The sequence below is a fragment of the Oryza sativa genome, chromosome 10 (assembly GCF_034140825.1).
Source record: "Oryza sativa Japonica Group chromosome 10, ASM3414082v1".
NCBI classification, from domain to species: Eukaryota; Viridiplantae; Streptophyta; class Magnoliopsida; order Poales; family Poaceae; genus Oryza; species Oryza sativa.
In genome coordinates, this window is record NC_089044.1 from 11589321 (window position 1) to 11597397 (window position 8077).

Sequence of the window (8077 nt, forward strand, 5' to 3'; positions counted from 1 at the left end):
CCACATCTTCATCGGAGGAGCAAAAAGGACAACGAGCGGATGCTGCTGGAGCGGCGGTTGCAGCTGGCGGGGGCCAGAGTGGCAGTGGCAGGCGCTGGAGCAACGACGGTGGCATGCGAGCGAGGGTTGGAGCGGCGACGAGCGCTGGAGCGGCAACGACTGCGTGAGGGCGAGGGCGGCGGTGGCGGTGGCGTCTGGCGGGGACCGAAGTGGCAACGGCCGGCGCGAGGCGGGCACTGGAGTGTCCACCACCCCCTCCCACTCCGCCTCGCCACCTCCATGTCGTCGTCGTCGTCGTCTGCATGTCCTTCCCCCTCTCCCGTTGCTCCAGCCTCCATCTCCGTCTCCTCCGCCATCGAATTCCACACGCTCTACTACCACATCAAGGTGACGCGCACACCCTCTACGTGTATGCTTCTTGTTTGTGTTGTGGCGTGGGGATTGGCCGTGATGCCATTGTTGTTGTTGTTGCTTGTGTGTGCAGACAACGAAGAGGGTCAGGTGGATAAGGCGCGAGGTGCACAGGCGTCATGGCGGAGGCAGGTGAGGGCTGGAGCTCTACAATGGTGGTATCGCGACCAGTGCTCCTCTGTGGCTCCCTCTCATGCGGCCGACCTCCTTCCTCTTCGCCACAGTGTCCACCATCCTGTCACTGCCTTCATCCCCACGCCCGTCTCTGGCCCTCACCCATCGCCGCCACCAATCCGGCCCCCGCTCCCCGTGTACGTCCAATGGGGAAGAGAAATAGGGATAGAAAGAGAGAGAGGGGAGAGAGCGGGAGGAGGAAGAAGGAAGAAGGAGAGAGGATGACATGTGGGCCTCACATGTCAGTGGCTCCCACAATATCTTTTGTGCGAATGACAAATGGGTCCCGTATTTATTTTTTAATTCTAATGCCATAAGAACCACATCAATGCCACGTGGAACGAAGACTAGATCAACACCGCCACGTAGGCGTCATGTCGATGAAACCGTCCTCCAAAATTGCCAAGGGAGTCAAAGTCCATCGGTTTTAGTAGTTGAGGTGGTCAAGATATCCGGTATCGTGGTTCAGGGATACGAGTTAGATCCGGCCACTAATTAAAGGTGTCAAATTAAAGTGAACTTATTCCAAGAGGGGAGACCGAGCTTGAGAGAGTGAGAGGGGAGGAAGAGGAAGGAGGCTGCGTGGGCTGGGATGAGGAAAGGGATGATGTGAACAATGATCTTAGATTTTTTCAGGAATTTGTGTGAAGGGATGTTGATGAATTTGAATTCGGTTTCAATTTAATATTTGAACTCAGGATCAGGATTTTAAGTGAGGTGCAAAGAAAGGAGTTCAAGGAAAATTTTGATAGAATTTGATATTGGAGATAAGGGAGAATTAATTTGGAGGGAAAATTCGAGCTTTAGATTTTGATATTTGAATAGGAATTTTGGGATAAGTTTTTGGGTTCCAATGGATGGATTTTGAGATATTTTAGATCTCATGATTACGTGACCATGTTTCCTCCAAAAACTCCGGTCAGGAACACAATGTCCACCAGCATATAGGATTATTTTGTCGGGTCTATCTATATTTACGCCGCCACATTTTTTATCAAAAAATAGTCAACGTGTATTTACATTGTAAATCTTAAAATTACATATATAAGTCTTAAAATTACATATGTAATTTTAGTGTATTTATAATGTGAGTTCTAAAGCTACGTATGTATTTACAAGGAAAAAATATAGCGTCTCCTTTTCTATGATTATTACCTTATTTTGATGTAATAATTTGGTGTTAATCATATTCTTATGAACTAGCGTGTGAACATACATTATGGCAGAGACACGGAAGTACTCCGGCACGAATCTAATAGGAGATCCCGGGGATACAAATCTGACTGTAATCTAACAAGATTTATGGCGACATAATTATAGCAAAACCAAAATCAAATATCAGATTAGCCTTCATAATCATAAACAGATACATGCATAATCTGAACTTACAAAAATTAATTAAGTGGGTGCAAATGAACGCAAAAGCCCCTCTCACATTAGAGGCCCCGACTGATTATCACATCTCTAATTAACGGGTGGACTAGCTGTGAAAGTCGCAAGAGCCACGATCGGAACAATAGAGGCACAAACCATGTAAACCGCACATAGAAACATTCCATTTCCAAGGCCATCGGCATTACACCTGCCTGTTCTTGGATACACAACCGTGAAGAAAACAATCAGTAGGGCAAAGCACACGGGCAAGCAGGTCCACTGCACACACACACACACACACAAAAAAGGAGAATGGATTATTACTCTATTTAAGTTATTGTGTTATAAAAAGCATCGTGAAGAAAAAAAAAACTCTGTTGGAAAATTAAAAAAAAAAACAGATGGAGTAGTTACTCTGTAAGGGATGACCCAGGCAGGAAGGGGAGGGGCCATCACCTCCGTGTTGCAAAGATGGAGAGGACGAGGACGTCCTTCCTCGAGCAAGCTGCACAGTAGATCGGACGACTCCGGCTCCGACGACGAACCACCCATACGGCACCGTTGCAGAACGACGTCCGTCCGTCCGATCCACGTCGTGTTGGTGATGGCGGCGACGCGTACGGTCTCTATTTTGTGGCGATACACGGCAAGGTCACACGGAGTAATATATATATATATATATATATATATATATATATATATATATATATATATATATATATATATATATATATATATATATATATATATATATATATATATATATATATATATATATATATTTTTTGATACTGAATCGGAGTTGGAATCGCGCGGTTCCGGTCCATGCATAATCCAGTCGAATTGGAACGTGTCAATCTCGTCCGATCTGGAGACGGCTTGGCGACCGGTTTGAAATCGGTTTAGGTGTACGATTGTATATTTTCTGATAATTGGTTTAGGTGTAGGATTATTTTCTCTTTTTTCTTTTGCTGTATATTCCTCTTGTACGCTACTACCTCTGTCCCAAAATAAGTGCAGCCGTGAAAATCCGTGTTCAACGTTTGACCGTCCGTCTTATTTGAAAAATTTTAAAAAAATTAGTCACACATAATGTATTATTCATATTTTATCATCTAATAATAACAAAAAAAAATAGTAATAAATTTTTTTTAAATAAAACGAATGGTCAAACGTTGAAGGGAGGGAGTAGTATATTAGCTTCTAAAATATATTAGAACCAGAACGTTCCTTGTTTATTCCCAGGGACCCAAAATAACATCATCAAATTAATCATAAAAGAAGGCAAACCAGTCAGCCAGTGAGCCAGACCAGAAGAACATGCAGTGACCGTCTGATGCAAAATACCAGTATCCAGTTAATGCACCATTTGCTCAGCCACAACAAAAAGGAATTATTCAGTGAGACATTATTTCTAAATTTTCATATGTATGCAATACAGAATACTCAAGCATCAACCTTTGTATTCTACTGCAAAGAGTTTTACATTGACATTTGAGATATGAGAATAACATGAAACAATATATAGTGGACCATTTCTCTCAATTTGTGGCAGGGCTCAAAACAGCACGATAACCTTGTCCTACATATATGAACTCTGTTATTATGCATTGCTTTTGATAATTCACCCAGTGATCATGCAACAAAACTTAATAAGTCTGAAAGCATATATCACAAATATGAACTTGTCGCGGTATTTTGAATGCATACATCTTACTCAATTCCAGTCGTAACAACAGTATGATCATCATATAAGGAAAATAGCACCACCTAAGGGTGAAATAATATTGCTAAGAAGAACAAGTTTCATGACGTGAATGTTTATCCTAACAGGAAAAAAGGTCAAGAGAGGGTGCAATTGCAACAGTACACTAATATATGCATCTGGTCCATTGGTTGTTTGATTTCTTATCCTCTACTGGGCCACTTGTCCTCGGGCCGTGAAAAAAACAAACATCTCACGAAAATGTGAAGGCATGGACTACTCCAAATCTTTGTCAGACCCTGTGATGTAAGCCTGCGCGTAGACAAATATTATTAGGGAGTTAAATATAAAATAAACTGCATAAATTAAGAGTCGAAGATATATACCGTAGCCCAAGCATACAGATGTCCGGAAAGCACGAGCACAAAGTAGATCCAGAAAATCACTGTCCAAGTTTGATCATCCAGTACCACTGGGAACAGGGTGACATTACTGACATCTGCCAATGGTGACAAAGGTGCTGCAGAGTATCCCTTCGCTTCCATCATCTCCAAGTGAAGAGTGTATAGGACCAGGGCAGTGAAACTAATAAAGACGAAGCGGCTGAAGGACTTCTCACCAGAATTAGATCCAAACAATCCAAATTGAAAAGCCAGGCTGCCCAATCCCCAAATGGCAATGAAGGCCATCAAAATGTAATGATCATATTCAGCAGGTATGAGTGGCCGTACAGAGAATAGGAGTGCCAATGGAGTCAGAAGGGAAATACTCAATGACATCTGCCTTTTCTCCCAGATGTTATCCTCCTGTGAAGAGTCTCAAAATCATTAGTACTAACAAATGCTGCTGTTCAGTTAAACACTTTAGCACATATTTCTAAGGGATCCAAATGCATACCTTCTTCAGTAGAGGTGCAGAGGGTTTATCTCTGCTGGTAGCCGCTCGATGTGTTGCCTCCATCCCGCTCACCCTCTCCTCTCGCTGCGTCAGGGCGAGCTCCCTCCTCCCCAGACCCTCCATCCAGCGCTGCAGCGACGCGTCCTCCCGGACTCTGGTTGCTCTTTCCCTCCCCTGAAGCCTCCCCTCCCATCGCCGAAGTGCTGTCTCCGTCCGGACTCTTAGCGCTTCCTCCCTCTCCCACAGCAATTCTTGCCGGTGCTGCAGCTCCACAGCAGCAGCCTTTGTAGCATCATCCTCAGCTTTCAGAATTGATGTTAGCAACCGATCATTCACTGCAGCCATAGTAAAGAAATCATGCAGTTGGTTAGTCTGTCAGTGTGATAGTACTACTCTTGCAAGTAAAAACAGTATTTGGGATTTTTGCAGATGATAGTAAAAAACAGTACTACGCTGCCAATTTAAATTGCAGATGCTACGCGTCAAAAAGACAGGGGCATGCCCTGAATGAAAACGACCTGAAAAACAGAACTGTTCTTTAATTATTATTTAACAATTGGTTTGGGATAGTGAGCAGAACAAGTAACACCAGTAATTAACTAGATTTCGCATAGCATGTGGCATCTGCAAACTGGTAGCATCAAAAATCCCAAATAAAAGGTAGAGGAAGGCCCTGAATGCTTCAGAAGATTCAGTTACTGTCATCACTCATCAGAACATCATGAATATTTCTACCTAGTTAAGCTTGAGCAGTAATGTATTGCAGGAATTAAACACATTCCTATCACCAATCCATACTCAGCATGCACACACAGGAGTACAGGACTGCTTGAGTGATTTCCACAAAATTCAACACAAAGGCAATTCACATTACTGAACAGATCTAGTGCACTGCTTACCGAACTACACAAACAAATGTTCAGAAAATTCAGCAACACGCATATCAAACTAAGCTGCTATGCTTACCTGGGGTGTTGGGCCTGATAAGAACAATGCACAGTGTCTCCCGGCTGTGAGGCAGGTCAATGAACAGAGGGGTGAGCCGCCCATGGCGGCCGGCCCGGACACACATGGTGAAGTCGTCGTAACCAATACGTCGCATAAGGTCCTCTCTCAGGAGATCCACCGATCGACCAGTGAATCGAACCGAACCGAAACCGAAGTTATCGGCGTCATCGACAGTCACGAATTGGATCTCCCTATTCAGAAGGGGCCAGCACGGCAAGTGCTGCACAGACAGAATCAAGAATTGTATTAGAACGAATTTGATCGATTCAGTTGCACACTGTTAATTCGCAACAAATCAAGATTTATTCCCAGCTCAATTAACATTAAGGATTTGCTTCAATTCGTAGAATTGCGTATTAGAAACAGAACAAACACAATAATCCGGGGGGACGAGAAGGAACTCACAGGCACGATCGGTCGCTCCGGACGAGTGGGGACTCGAACGCGCACAACCTCCCACCGCAACGTCATCTCGTTGCCGATGTTGACGTCGACGGAGACGCCGTGGTGGCGAGACAGGAAACCCTGGTTCCCTCGCAGGTAGCGCCCGGACCTGTCCTGCAGAAGGACGACGCTGCCGGCAATGTCCGTGCCGGAGCATCCGATAGGCCGCCACATGATGTCGTCGGGCTCAGCATCATCTCGGTCGCGCTGCGCCGCCTGGAGCGAGCAGCAGGGGAGCGGGCAGGAGGGGAGCGGGCAGGCGCAGCGCTCCTGGTCGCGGTCGCGGGCGTCGGGGGCTCCGGCTCCGAGGTACCGGCCGTAGGCGCCGCGAAGGAGCACGTAGCGCGTATGGGACGCCCCGGCGACGAGCTCCTCGACAGCCCACACCGCGTTGGGCAACCAGGCGTCACCGTCGCGGACGCTGCCGTGGTAGACAGACCTCCCGTCCTCGTCGGCGTGGAGGAATGAGCCACACGGCCAGAGCCGCAGCGCCGCAAACTCCACACCACGGAAAACCTCCATCATCGAGCGAGCGAGCGATCGATGTCCGTGCGGTGGCGAGGCGAGGCGCAGCGTCGCGTCGCGTCGCGGTGGCGAGGCGAGGCGAGCAGGAGCGAGCGAGCGCGCGCCCGGTGGCGAGTAGCTACCCCTCGGCTTCTCGCTTCTCGGCGTGGCGTGGCGTGGCTTGGCTCGCCGCTCGGCGGGAGGCGGAGCGGAACTTTGGTCGAGCACTTGGTGGGCGAGGCGGCGCGCGCGCGGTGGCGAGGCGCCGAGGCGAGGGCTTCTCTGCGTGGGGTGGGGTGGCGTGGGGAGGAAGAAGTAGCCGTAGCGGAGGGAGAAAAGTTTGTTACGTCTCTGGCTTTCTGCTCACCGCCGGCATTTGAACCGGGCGTGGCCAGAGGGAGGAGACGTGCATTCACGGGGTTGTGGGATGGACTTTTTTGTTCGGGCCATCCTTCTTTTCTTCTTTGGGCTGGGCTTGAAGGGTTCTGTTTTCTTGGGCTTGGTGGGTCCCACAACCACTATTCACTTTTTTTTTGAAAAATCTGAGCCTGTTTTCTGGTCCCACTGCTGATTTTTCTCATTTACTCCGAGACTGTGAGAGAGAGAGATATATATAGTCGAAGCTCTAAGAGAGGCAGGGGAGCGGCGATGTCGCCATGGTGAAAGGGAGGTGATTTCGCCGGAGCGACTTCTAGACGATTCGATGGTGAGGAGCTCGTTGTCAACGGAGATTCTCTGGTGAGTACTTATTCCCTTGTTGATTCTTTCATGTTTTGCTTCCTTCTTCCTTCCCCTTCGTTTGTTGTCGGCATCAGTAGCCACCGCAACATCCATGATGAGAGTACGAGGAGGTGGAGGCAGAGGCGGATGGTTTCATTCTAGATTTGAACACGTTCTAGGAGCAGTGCCGCGAGTGGTAGTGCGGCCGTGAAGACAGCAACCTCTGCATAAACGACGGCATGAGGAAGCCATGCATCGCTGATCAAAGCCATGTGAGTGTGCCATTTGTTATTGCTTTTGTTCATTGTCGATTTCTGTTATTTTTGTTACTCTCGTTTTTTTTTTTGCAAGTATTTGCTATATTTGTGATTTGGGACTTTTGTTTAGGTGTTTACAGTGCGTATCTGGTGGTTTCATTAATGGTTAGTTAATTTTTATTTTATTTTTGAACTTGATTTGATGCAGATCTAGTGTTGATTGCACTAGGTAATGCAATGATTTGTGGTTGATGTGATGTAGCTGAAGGCAGGGGCGTAGCCAAGGGGTAGTCCCGGTGAGCTCGGGACTACCCTAGAATTTGGCCCAGAGACCCCCACCCCTCAGAAAAAATTAGGCCCAGCCAGCCGTTTTGGCCCAAATCCAATAGTAACAGCCCACGAAGAGTTAGGGTTGAGTTGGGGGAGCCTGGAGGCTGGAGCGCTTCCACCTCCAGCCGCTACTCCCTTCGTGCCCGATGCCCGCTCCACGTCGCCACTGACCGCCGCCTGCGCCGCGCCGATGGCCGTGGGTCCGCGTTCGCCGTCCGCCGTCAACGCCGGCGCAGCCCAGTGCCGAGCCACA